The 8,089-nt window shown below is 39.0% G+C and overlaps 1 pseudogene; it reads right to left on the bottom strand.

Moving 5' to 3' along the window:
• Positions 1 to 1,456: 1,456 nt before the first annotated feature.
• On the bottom strand, positions 1,457 to 7,562 carry LOC138992636 (large ribosomal subunit protein eL18 pseudogene; annotated as a pseudogene).
• Between the last annotated feature and the right edge of the window lie 527 nt (positions 7,563 to 8,089).

Below are 8,089 nucleotides of genomic sequence, written 5' to 3'. Positions count from 1 at the left end.
CTGGAGAAGGAAGCCCTGTGGGCAAACTAAACTTTCTGTTTTAAAATCCCAGAGCTACGAAACATTTTCCCTAGTGGTGGGAGGATTGAGGCCCTTCCAAATATTTTCTCATCACCATTTTTAATCATTCAGTGGACATTTATTTAACATCTACAGAGTGCCACACAAACTGAAAATGAAGCCAAGACAGCCCTGGTAAGGGAACTGCTGACCCGGCAGGTGAGAGGAGGAGGTAGGCAGACCCAAGGAGCAGGACTCAGAGAAAACACAGGTCCCAGCACTGCTTCTGTGAAATTCATGGACACTCCTCCCTAAGGTAGAAATGCCATCAGAATAATTAATGGTTCCCCCAGTATATCTTTTATTTCTCTATGACTCGTCTTTTCATTTTCTTCTAAGGGCAGAAGATTCTAATTTTGATGAGATCAAATTTTTCTTCATTTTTCTCTTATGGTTGGTTCTTTTTGCATCTTACATAAGAAATCTTTGCTTATCTTAAGGCTGTGAAGATTTTTCTCCTAAGATTATTTCTAGACTTTAAAGTTTTTTATTTTACATATAGATCCATGTTCAAATTTGAGTTAGCTTTGCAAGATGAAGGTTGAGGTTCATTTTTTCCTACAGATACCCAGTTATTGTATATTGTAGCAGCATTTGTTGAAAAGCCTATTCCCACTGAATTACCTTGAACTTTTTGTTGAAAATAAATTCTCTCTCTCTCTCTCTCTCTCTCTCTCTCTCTCTCTCTCTCTTCTTTTGTTTCATTGACATATAGGTCAATCCACATGCCAATACCACACTGTCTTGATAATAGCTTTATACTAAGTCTTAAAGTAAGGTAATATAATTTCACATTTTTTTTGGTTACTAAAGATATTTTATGTTTCCATGTAATTTTCAGATTCAGTTGGTCAACTTATTTTTTTTAGAAAGCCTGTTGGGACTTCAATTTGTATTATGTTGAATCTATAGTTGAGAAGAATTGAGTCTTTTAATTCATGAACATGGTTTCTCTTTTCATTTATCTTAGCTATGTTTGTAGTTTCCAGTGTATAGGTCTTTCATATATCTTGTCAAATACTTCCCTATGTAATATATGTTTGGGAATATTATCATAAATGTACTTTAATTTTTTTCTTTCCAATTGTTCCTCTCTAGTATGTAGAAATACAAATTAATTTTTCAGCATCCAAAATCTTTTTTTTAATCCTCACCCTAGAATATGTGTTTTTTTAAAAATTGATTTTGAGAGAGAGAGGAAGGAGAGAGAGAGAGAGAGAGAGAGAGAGAGAGAGAGAGAGAGAAACATTGATGTAAGAGAGAAACATCAATCATAGGTATGTTCCCTGACTTGTAATCAAACCACAACCTTTTGGTGCACAGGATGATACTCCAGAAAACTAAGCCACCCAGTCAGGGCACCAAAATCTTTTTAATAACAAGATAGGATCTGGAATTAGTTTTTATAGCCTGGATTGACCCACTGGCCTCTCCCTTGAGGAAACTTCTGGCCCTTGGTAAGTAGGTATGGTTTGGTGTGGCTGTGAGGGGTTCCTGGAGCCTTGCCAAAATGCTTGTACACTTCTCCACCCTTTCAAGGACCAGAAAGCAGGCTGGTGCCACAGCCCTTAGGGAATCCAGGGCCAGCTGGTCGAAGGGGAGGATTTTGCCCCCAGCCTTGAGGATTCAGCTCAGGCATGGCTGCTCACAGGAAGTGCACACATCTTCAGTTTGGCATCTCCTAGACAAACATGTCATTGGTTATAGTCCTTACAACCACAGAGGTTTTGCCATCCTGGCCAGGAAGTTTCAACTTCTGGATCATCCAGGAAAGGGACAGAGGTGGTCAGTTGGTGCGACTCATGAACAACCTCTTCAGCACCACTTGGTTAAAGGTGGAGTTGGTTTGTCTGGCCAGAAACCTGTACAGCTTGACAATAGCCTTAGATAGTAGATATCCTGGCTCTTGGGCTCTTTGCACCATTATGCTAAGTGAAATTAGCCAGTCACAGAAAGGCAAATACTTTATGATTCCACTAATATGAAGTATCTAAAATAGTCAAATTTATAGAGTCAGAGTGTAGTGGTGGTTGCCAGAGGTTCAGGGAGGAGGGAGCTACTAATTAATGGGCATAAAATTTCAGTTAAACAAGATGAATACAGTCTAGAGATCTGCTTGCTATACAATATTGTACCTATAGTCAACAAAACTGTATTGTACACTTTAAAATTTACCAAGAGGGTAGATCTCATGTTAAGAGTTCTCACTACAATAATAATAATAAAAAGGATTAGAGGATTGTTTTCATGGTATAAAGTTCTTACAGGAATGTTAAGACTTCAAGGTAAAAGAAAAAAAATTGAAGTCCAGTTCTTTAATAACTTTCAGGTTTTCAGCATATGTCTAGTTCTTTCACTTTGTGAATGGAAAAGGTGGCATGTATCCAGTGGCTTAATCTAAGGTGTCAACAACCTCTGAAGCTATTGAAATAAGAGGAGTGCCCACAATTACTAAAGATCTTCCGGTGATAAAAAAGAAATTGCATAAACGTCTGGCTACATGCATCAGAATGATTCAGCGTTTGACAAAAAAAAGAAAATTGATTTCTATTGATTTTCCAGTTAGGTAAATTTTCAGGAACACTTTCTCCTCGTACTTAGCTGAGCCAGTTGAAAGGGAACAACTGCTTACTCCCATAGACGTCATAGCTTCTGAAAGCTGGTCAGAGATCTGCTTTTACTATGTCTTCTTTATCTCCACTTTCCTCTCAGTAGATAAGAGACTGAATGGATGATTTAGCCAGAGCAGAATTCTACCTGTTGGTAAAAAGTTTTACTAACCTAGGTTCGCAAGAATGAGATGATTGCTGAGGGCAATGAGCATGCTCCAAACTGCTTGCAATTTAATTGTTTAATTCACCTGAAAGAATCTGTACCTAAGCCTCTTGCTTATCAAGTGTACTCCCTAGGGGACCTGATTAAGGAAGGAAATAGGATATAGAGCCACTGCCATTGATCTGCGGTGTGGTGTGAACATCTCCCTACTAAAGCCTTGGTTGAAGCCATGCCTATTAACCTTTAATTTCCATGTCCATGCATAGAGTAAAAACTTGGCTATCCAGATCCTTCAGAGAATGGGGTGGATCCTGGATAGCTATGAATAAGCAATCTTTCTGAAATTTTTTTCTCCTTATAAACTAAATGTATAGGATATTCTTTTCTTCTTTTCATATGTGTGTGTGTGTGTGTGTGTGTGTGTGTGTATGTATATATTATTTCAGAGAGGAAGGGAGAAGGAGAGAGAGAGAAACATCAATGATGAGAGAGAATCATTGATTGGCTGCCTCCTGCATGCTCCCCACTGGGGATGGAGCTCACAACCCAGGCATGAGCCATGACCTCTTGGTCCATAGGTCGACACTCAACCACTGAGCCTCGCCAGCTGGGCTAGAATATTGTTTTCTTGAAGATCTAATCATTATAAGTATCAATCACAGTGATAGTCTGTAATGCAGTGATGCCCTTAGGCATAGTGAGATGTCAGGACACATTTTCTCTATGACACTAAATGTTTCCAGACTCTTGTGCCCTTTAAGATTTTTTCTCCCTCGTGATATTTTCTTTGACTCTTCCCTCACAGATACACTGTTAGTGGCCAAAACTTCCTGTATTGAGAAATTTAAAAAATATTTCTCTTATTATTTCTCATTGAATATGGACATAAACAGTATATTGCCAGGTTTCTTGTGCAGAGATTCCTATGAATCAAGTTCATTAGCTTTAGTGAATAGACTTGGAGACATCTATTTCGTCTGCTCAAAGGCATTTTTACTCAGTTTATTTTTCGGAAGGTATTTCCAAATAGATGAGGTTGCTTGGGAGCTGAGCTCTTGTTCATTGAAATTTTGTTACTATTTTATATAGTTTTTTACACAGTAAAGTGTTAATTCCCATAGTATCAAGCAAAGTAGTGAATGCGGTGGTGCAGGACCCTAAATGCACCCCTACCCCTCATCAGGACTGATGTATTCCTTCCCCCAGCAGCTGACAGTCAGTATTGGCTGTTTAAAGCCACAGGTGAATTTCTCTCTGGGCATTGCCCTCAGGCAAAGGGAGCTGCTTTACCCAAGGTTATGCTCCCTCCCCGGTGCAGCTCACATCCAGTGACCAGTTTATGTGAATGTCCAAGACCCAGGCTTCTTTTCTTGACTCAAAATAACTTTGAAAGGCCATCCCAGTTCCAGAACTTCCTGTGGGATTGTCTCAAGTCTTTGTTGTAACTGCATCATAGCTCAACTTTTGCCCAATCTTGCTTCCCTCACTCCTTTCAAGTGTTGCTCCTGAGAGAATTCTCATTGAACCTCCTGCATGCAAATCTTCATCTCAGAGTCTGTTTCTCAGGGAACCCACCCTAAGAGAGGCAGTCATGAGTTCCTCCACCAACTGCAGCCTGCCTAGCATTATCCTTCACAGTGTCATGACATGAATGTTATGTGTTAGAATAGTACCTCTATCTTGCCCTTCTTCTGCAACAACGCATTGATTTCCATATTTTCTATAGAATTCTTTCTTTGAAAGGAGATATTGAAGTTATAAAAAGTAGGCTTCCAAAGATAGATTATAGGCTAAAATTCATTCAGATAACCACCTTTATTGAAGAGGTTTTGTCTTTGCTTACAGCCTATGAAGTATCAAGGATTTTTTTGTTATATTATTTCTTCAGTGTTAGAAATGTTCATTTTGATAATCCTCTATGTTTTCTTGATTCTTTTAAACTAAAGTTTATGATCCAAAGGAAATATTTAAGAACACTGGGGCCTTCTTCAAATTCCCAAGTGCTCATATTTTTGCTGCTGAAATTTAGACAAGTATTCTATACTTCATCCTTTTCTTTGATTTAAGGTCCTACTATTTTGATAGATTGCTCTGATAATCTCATTACCCTATTAATTTTTTAAAATTGAAGTATACTTGCCGAAACCGGTTTGGCTCAGTGGATAGAGCGTCGGCCTGCGGACTGAAGGGTCCCGGGTTCGATTCTGGTCAAGGGCATGTACCTGGGTTGCGGGCACATCCCCGGTGGGGGGTGTGCAGGAGGCGGCTGATCGATGTTTCTCTCTCATCGATGTTTCTAACTCTCTGTCTCTCTCCCTTCCTCTCTGTAAAAAATCAATAAAATATATATAAAAAAAAAATTGAAGTATACTTGACAATTCTAGCCATTAATTCTAACTGGGAGTTTCTGGTCTTAAGCTATTTAAATATCCTGTTTAATCAAGTTGAATTCAGGGGATTAGAAAAACCATTGAAAAAAATCCCAAGCATGCTAATGTAATACAAATTTTAATTTACTTAAACAAAAAAAATGTATCAGTAATCAAAACCAGGATACCATAAACTAATGCCACCTAGTTCACAGCCTGGTAGACATAGAAGAAATCTTAGGGATTTTCTAATCTGAGGACCTTGCTCTATAGATGAAACTCAGGGAGAAGTGAATTCCTCAGAGTGTGGCAACAAAAGTTGGAATATGACTATTGACTCAGAAATCTTACTACCCTACCACATAACCACTGAATTCCTTTTGCTTTCTCTCCAAATCACTCCATGAACCCAGAGCATTTTCTTGACTCAATATTTTGGAGACCACAGTTATTTTAACTTCATTGCTCTTTTAACCTCAAGTGGGTTTCTGCTATCCCTGCTTCTTAATTCAGTTATGCAATCCATCAGCATAATTTAACCAACACAAGTTAGCTTGGGTGAGAAAATATTTAAGCACTTTCATTGATATCAGGTTGTGGTGTTTTGTTTTGTTTTTAAGAATAACCTGATAAGACCTTTTATAAGCTCCACTTGAACCCAATGTACTAAAATAATTATCAGATAATATGCATGTTCCCTTTATAAATTATCTCACATAATATGCTTCTTTGTGTGAATTTTAGTCTGATTTGTAGTAAGATAAACTTTTCTGATCAAAAAGTACATGCAAATTGGTTCATTTCCATATACTTAGGATTCATCCATGGTAAATGGTTAGCTAAATGAGTAACAAACAAATATCCAATTATACAAATATTGTATAATGGAAAGTCATCAGGTTGAGCTTTCAACCTGAATAAGAGTCTTAACATTACTCAAGAAAGATAAGGGTGGTGCCAAGTGGAGGGAGCAGGGACTCTGATTCTCACAAATATTTTCCTTTCATATCTCTGGTCTTTGTCAATCTATTTAGAGAAACTAAGACAGACAGGCAATTGACAGTTTCTTGCAGTAAACTATTTTGCTTAGAAATCCTGTATAGCAGGTATTGCCTGATTTAGCTGGAAATGATAAACTAGCAATGTAGTTATTCAAGTTAGAAGGACCTGAAAGAGCATAAAGCTACCTGCTATGTTGTCATGGTATCTCCTTAAGAAAGTGATAAAGAACTTCAGTTGGAATGGGGAGTAGTTTGCAATGTTTCCTTTGTCCTTCAGCATGACACAAAGAACTAGAATTCTCCAAAGCCTTACATTTGGGTTAAACTACCCAGAGAAGCCAAATCCTAGCCTATAGCTCCATTCTCCAGCTACATCTCCAAAGATATCACAGATCTACAAACGTTTTAGTTATAGAAATGTTTTCCAGTTCCCTGACTTCTTATGAAGTTTTCTCATATGCCTTGTGTTAGTGAATCTGATCTTGCATCTTATTTTTCCCCGAAGTAAATGGACCACAACAGAATGAACCACATCCATACTTTGGGGTTGGTAGATACTGACACCTATGGCACTATGGGCATTTCAGCATCATGATGCTTCCCTGGAGTCAGGCATCTCATTTAGATACTCTTGACCCTCCTTCTGCACCACCACCATCACCACCAGCAACACCACCCTCCTGGCACTCTCTACTGAGATTCAGGCTGAGACCTGCTTCCTTACAAAGGACTTGTTTCCTTCCTATCTGGCATATCCCAGGTAGAAATCACGTTTCATAATGTTTTTCTCCTTTTGTTCTCAGATGTTAAGTTGGCTCCCTGCAGTGCATGGCAACATCAGAACACCTGGGGCAGAGCTGGCTCCCAGACCAACAAACTTGCCAACAACCTTGCTTAGGATTTCTCTGCAGTGGAAATTTTGGGAATTTGGCCTGTTTGGAAATACCAGAGATAACTTTGGGGTGGAGGGGGAGAGTGTCAACACTTCCTATTAGAACAAGACAGAAAACCACATGGGTCATTTTAAAGAAGCCAAGCTTTTGACTGAATGTGAGAGGAAATGGTTTAGAAAAGGCCAGAGGTCACTGGCCCCTTCTTGCTCAGTATACTTTGGCTTTGCTTTCTCAGTCGTGATTGGAAAAGGCTCTGTCACTCACCTTCTATCAAGATGCTCACTGTATAACCTGGGGTCCATTTACTCTTGAGGGAAGTGAAAAATCTACCTAATGTATGTAGAACAAGAAGTTGTTCCCTCACTCTTTCTTTTTAATTACCAAATATGTCGATTCATCAAAGTCCAAACTTTTGCTGGCACCATCTTGGCCTCTCAGGCCCTACCTTGACCTTTCACGGTCATCTCCATAAAAGCTATGGGTGAGTCAGCTGAAATGGGAAAGTAAAGAGGTGTGTTTCTGGCTCCTGCACTCAAGATTCTGAGCAATGAATAACTGCAAACAAAGTCTTTCAACCTGAAACTCTCAAGGGCAGGGTGTGGGACGGTGTGTGGCATGGTGCATGTTCAGCAGGTTGGACATGTGTACTTTCCTTCCATTTAATAATTGGAAAGGAATTAACTTTCCCCTCTGAACTGTGGTCCAGCTTCTGATGCTGTTTGTGGAAAATGCTGCTGAGACAACACCAGTCTCCAAAACCCTTGTGTTTTCTGGCCAGGGATACAGCATTCCCTCTTTTCCTGCAGTGATCTTTTTTTTTCCTCGTTGCTCATGTCCTGGAATATTTATTCATTAAACTTGGGTTTTCTAGTTGATTTTATAGAAAGATTATTTTCCACATGTTGAAGTTAAACATCTGTACACATGTTGGTTAACAGTTCATTGACAGCCAAGGACACAGACAGAAAAGCTCTTTGCCTCCATGCTGTGT

The sequence above is a fragment of the Myotis yumanensis genome, unplaced genomic scaffold, assembly GCF_028538775.1.
Source record: "Myotis yumanensis isolate MYYU_CA2020_CCGP unplaced genomic scaffold, mMyoYum1.0.hap1 SCAF_14, whole genome shotgun sequence".
Lineage (NCBI taxonomy): Eukaryota > Metazoa > Chordata > Mammalia > Chiroptera > Vespertilionidae > Myotis > Myotis yumanensis.
This window is presented reverse-complemented; position numbering and strand designations above follow the sequence as displayed.